Here is a 5,434-nt window from a genome sequence, read left to right on the forward strand (position 1 = left end):
CTGTTGTTTTTAAGCAGATTTCTAGGCTGTTTTATAGAGGTTTAATTCACATTTTTTGTGATTATTTCATGCTAACTTGTGGGCTAACGACTTGTGATTGTAGGTTGCCCTCTTTGTGAAAAAAAAATTGAAACCTTGCATACAAAAGAACACGTGTCAAAGCTTCAAATGTGCAAGGGCTACTAACATTGTTTGCAGGGCTGCCCAAAGCATAAAAACTCAAACTTACTTGATTTTTGTTTCCATGTGCGGCATTGAATAATTGTTCATTTTTATAGGCATATAAAACTTGTGATTGGAGTCTTTTGGTAATAGGAGAGTATGCTCTTCACCCTCATGGTGAATTAGAAATCTTGACTTGCCATTTGGTTTCAAAAGCAAGGGGTAACAGAATCTTTCTGGCATGTTTGGGAGAAAACGATTGGAATAGGAGAGAATGCTCTTCACCCTTGTAGTGAACCAAAAATCTTGACTTTCAAAAGTTGATCCACTTTGTGTAGTTAGAATCCTTTAGAGGGCCTGCTCTCGAACAACCTAAGAGGAACGACCCAAGTGGGGACAAGCTGATTACCTGGCTCTTCCAACCCACTATAAACTCAAGGCTACCAAGGACACAAAACTTTGGTAGACGTAGTGTTTGTCTTCGCCTAGTGTGATCGCTTATGGGATTTCGACCATAGGGAGATCACTAGGCAAGAATGCTTAAGGTACTCTTGTGATCGCGAGATCGATTACTCATTGCAAGGTGAGGTGTCCCATAATTGGGAGCAAGAGGAACACTATGAACAGAAGCCCGGTCTAAAAACCCTAAGTTAGTAACTACCCTTTTTAGCCGCTCAACTTTTTGGTGCAAGGATCAATCCTAGTGGACTACCCGGATCACCCCAAGATTTACACTCACCATATGTGTTCCCTTGGTTGTGCTTATGGCACTTCCATGACAAAGCCAATATCTCTTGTGGGAAACCACTTGGTGTGAGGCAAAGGAGCATCAAGCGTGGGCCAAGTTGTTGAGTAACGAACCATGACTCTGTTGGTAAACAGATTGTCCTTTTAAATAAACTCTCCAAATGCCCAATTCTGAAAGAACAATTAGATGCCAACAGTTGGATAATCTATCATGAGATTGATAGATTTCTTCTGAATTGGAAGGTACAGCTCCCTATGAAATGATATGCAACGAATTTTTTTTATCTCTAATTCCTATTGCAGGGTATGTTCTTATCCGGAGAACAATAGAGGAAAACCGAGTTCCACCAAGGCAAGTGAAATCTCAGGCGAAAATTACATGCAAAAATGTTGTGCTGTGATCTTCACACTCTTATGAATTTCTCAACAAAGCAATCATGATAGATGCAAATATGAAATGCAATGCAAGCTTAACTATGCAAATGAAACAACTAACAGATACTTGTTGTGTTTGAACCCTCACAATTCTTATGACTTTCGACGCACAATAGAATATCACAATGACTAAGAAGAAACAAGATGGAATGCATACAAATGAAACACTCAACGGAAATATCTCCAACAACTAGTTTCAACTCTCTAATTGATTTACCAGTTCCATTAAAATGAAATAACAAAATGAAATTCTGTTCACTTAATTACTTCAACTTAACCTTTATGGAAATATAACATACAGAAGAAGAAAGCGGACAGTAAAGAAATGGTACAAAACTCAGTTGTCTCTGCAACAAGATTCACACCAAAAATTTGCCGACCCTTTGTTACGTCATTTACAACCACTTATATAGAAAACACCATCATAAGCCTCCATGAGAATATGAATTGCTTCGAATTCATCGACTTGGAAAGACTTTGAATAATATTTTGAAATTACATATAAGGAGAAGCCCAAAAGACTCTATCTCAACCTTTGATCTGCCTCCAAGAATATGAAATGAAAAGACTCCATCAGTCGACTTGATGTTGGTATGTTAAATGACAATTGTATAACGGAGTTATGAAGGTTCTTGAAGGTGGATTCATCTGTCCCAAATCCTCTTGACACAGAATAAATGTCAATAGAACCAGCAAAAGTGGTGCCAACCAAAATTGTCACCAAATAATTTGCCAGGCTACGTGCTATACTAACAGCACCAATGTGATAATCAAGCATCAGTTAAATAAAAACAAGAAATGCAGTGAGCTCATTGAAGGCAGAATATGAATTGAATAGACTTTTACCAAGTCCTCGTGATTAAATCTATGAATCATCGAACTAGCCTTGTCAATGCTCTTTCAGCTTCCTGTGTTTGTTCAAGAATTCCATCTCAATTCCTTACTGATATCTCTGTATTCTGCGACCATATCTATTGGAATCTGTTCTTTCCCACTGTCATGTCCTCATATAATTTGCTGAATTTAGCTACTAAGGCAGGTTCTCCTTCAGCAGGATCTTCAAACTTCTAAGACACTAGTCTATAAATAAGGTCACCTAACCATTGTTTTATTGAATTATAGGTAATCTTCTACCCTTCTGACCCAGCCCCTTTCTCTACAGCCTGATTAGCTAATGTATTGAAATGAATAATGTTTCGCATCATCCATACAGACTTATAAAATGGACAGAATTTATCATATGAAGTAAATGCATTTTGTGCAAGATAGTCTTCCCTCAAAAGTTTTGCAGTCTCTAGGATAATCTTATCAGTTTCTGCTAAAGCATCTTTGCCAACAAGTTGAATGATTTCATTCAAATCATCCTCCCGCTGCAGGACTTCACAAGCTTTGGTTCTGATAGAATTGAAATCTGGATTGAACTGCTCATAAAAAGACTCTAATGCCTTTGTGTATTTTGAATAGGATATAAGCCAGTTGATAGATGGAAAATGCTAGCGTTGAGCAAGTTTCTTGTCAAGACCCTAGAAAACTTGGACAATACCAAGTGTTTCTGTAGTCACTAGACCAGAGAAGTCTCCACCAAGAGGAAAAATGGCTCCAACTATTGTTACACTGCATGTGCGGTCTGGGCTTCCCACGCATTTAACTTTACCAGCTCATTCATAGAAAGAAGCCAATCGTGCACCCAGGTATGCTGGATATCCACTATCTGCTAGTATTTCCGCCAGACATCCTGATATTTCTCGAAGAGCTTCTGCCTAGTGAGAAGTGGAGTCTTCCATCATACTGACATCATATCCCATGTCACGAAAGTATTTAGCCAGAGTTATACTTGTATAAATTGAGGCCTCTCGTGCGGCCACTAGCATGTTTGAGGTATTTGCAACAAGAGTAGTTCTTTCCGTCATAGATTCTTCACGTCCGTCAGGAAAGGTTATTGTCTGTTGAGAAAAATCCATCAGGAGCTCAGCCATCTCATTTCCTCATCCTTTGACATATGCTGACCTCTTTGACGAAAAATATAAAGATAACTTCTCCCGCAGAAAATTAACATTTGCCTTCTCCCCGGAAAATGAACATTTTCCTTCTCCCAAGAAAATGAACATTTGACTTCTCTTTGCGGAAAGTATTAAAACAACTTCTCCCATGGAAAATGAACTTCTCCCATGGAAAATGAACAGGTGAGAGCATTTTCCGCCAACGAGAACTCTTCACTCATGGAAAGCTTCTTTTTTATAGAGAAATCCACTCCCTATGTCTTCATCAGATAATAATGCTGATGTATTCCCTGCTTCATTAACAACAACCCATCAAATGGTTCAAAAGAAAATGCCAATATTAGCTCGCAAAAAGTACAAACTACTGTACGCCTTGTATCCACTGTATTCTGCATTATCATGTATTACGATAGCAACAGCACGAGCATCTAAATCATCAAAGAATATGGTTGAAAGATTTGCAACATGCTCCATTGTTATTGTCAGCTAAATCAACGAGGGGTTAATGACAATTCATTTGAGCACCTTTGCATTGTGAATAATCAACGAGGGTGAAGTCCACCATTTGAGTTGGCCAAATCATGGCACACCATCTCAGCACCTTTCCCTCAAGAGTACTAAAATATTTTAGTGCCTCTCTCGTAGTAGTGGCTGATTAATATTATCTACAATATCTTGATGCCTTGACATTTCAATTTTTTCCTTGCAAAATTTCTCCTCGATTTCATTAATAACCAAGCATGTCAAATGAGGACCAGAAACTAAAACCGCAATCATAAGCATGATAAAGACATTGTTCCATCCTCTAGAAGAAAGAAAATTTGTCAAAAAGGAATCCCAATGCGGCCCCAACAGAACCACTACCATCAATTATAGCAGTGACAGTTACCAGAGTTTCAATTCGTTAATTTTTTAGGATCCGCGCCACACAAGCGAAATAAATGATCAATCCGTTAGACTGATGATTATAATGGGTTCCTCCATGTCTTTTCACTTTTCTGTTGGCTTAACGATAACTTCCTTTATTACTGACTTACTTCCCCGTTTTAACCCCATTTCGAAAAAACCAAAATAGAGTACTCCCTAGGGTGAAATTTGCTCAGCTCGATTCTGCATTTAGAATCCTTTTCAAATGTGAGAATTCACTTCCCTTGTATCCTTTAGGCTTCTTGTGATTAATTTGTTACATAACCAAGCCTGCAAGATTAATTTTCTGGACAATGCGGAAAATCACCTCTGAAGGTAGAAACTCCGCAAAGGAGAAGGCAATTTCTAATTTTTCGCGAAGCCTCCATTTAGTCTTTTCAGTCTTAACTATTTCGCTTTAAGCCTTCGGAGAGTAGAAAAAGTACTTTTCCAACAGAAGTGGGGCCCAATGACTTCCTTTACTTTCTTTAGCTATGCCTGTTTGGAAAATTGACTTCTTGGTGTGAAAGCTTGTAAAAGGAGATGTTATTTTTCAGTTTTCCACAAATCTTCCTTTTACTCATCTCAATCGGTTTTAAATCATTCACATCACTGAAACATCCTGAACTTTAGATGATCTTAAGAAAAACATAACTCTTTTTTCTGAATTCATCCAGTAGACTGCATTTACATTTCTGGCGGAGTTTCACCTTCCGGCTACGAAAGTCCGCAAGATGAGAAGTCAATTTTGAGTTTTTCGCCAATGCCTTTTCTGAACACTTTGGCAATTTCTGAATGATTCCTGTGCTAGAATATGATGATAATCAACTAACTCATCTATAACTTCACCCACCTTTCCATTTTGAAATCTGCAAATCGTATTTAAAACTCATTGAGGAATTTTACCTTCAAAGTGCGAAAATCCACAAAAGGAGAAGGCAAAACTAAAATTTTTGCCCCTTCATCTTTCTTCATATTCAGTTCGTATGATCTGCAAGTAAATTTATCTAAAGTAGTATCCTTTGAGAATCTCCATCGAGTAAGGATCTAGACTACCGAAATGAACTATGACCATGAGGAAAACCCACCCGGCTATACAATGTGCGAGAAGGGGGAAAGATGGAAACTCGATGGAGAGAGTTATCACATAAAGAGGAAAGAATATGACTTGACAAGACCAAATA

At 38.1% G+C, this 5,434-nt stretch overlaps 1 pseudogene; it reads right to left on the bottom strand.

The window, feature by feature from the left end:
• Positions 1-2,315: 2,315 nt before the first annotated feature.
• LOC149564473 (V-type proton ATPase catalytic subunit A pseudogene) lies at positions 2,316-3,818 on the bottom strand (annotated as a pseudogene).
• Between the last annotated feature and the right edge of the window lie 1,616 nt (positions 3,819-5,434).

This window comes from Cupressus sempervirens, chromosome 3, assembly GCF_028749045.1.
Source record: "Cupressus sempervirens isolate cs-2001-9-10 chromosome 3, ASM2874904v1, whole genome shotgun sequence".
Lineage (NCBI taxonomy): Eukaryota > Viridiplantae > Streptophyta > Pinopsida > Cupressales > Cupressaceae > Cupressus > Cupressus sempervirens.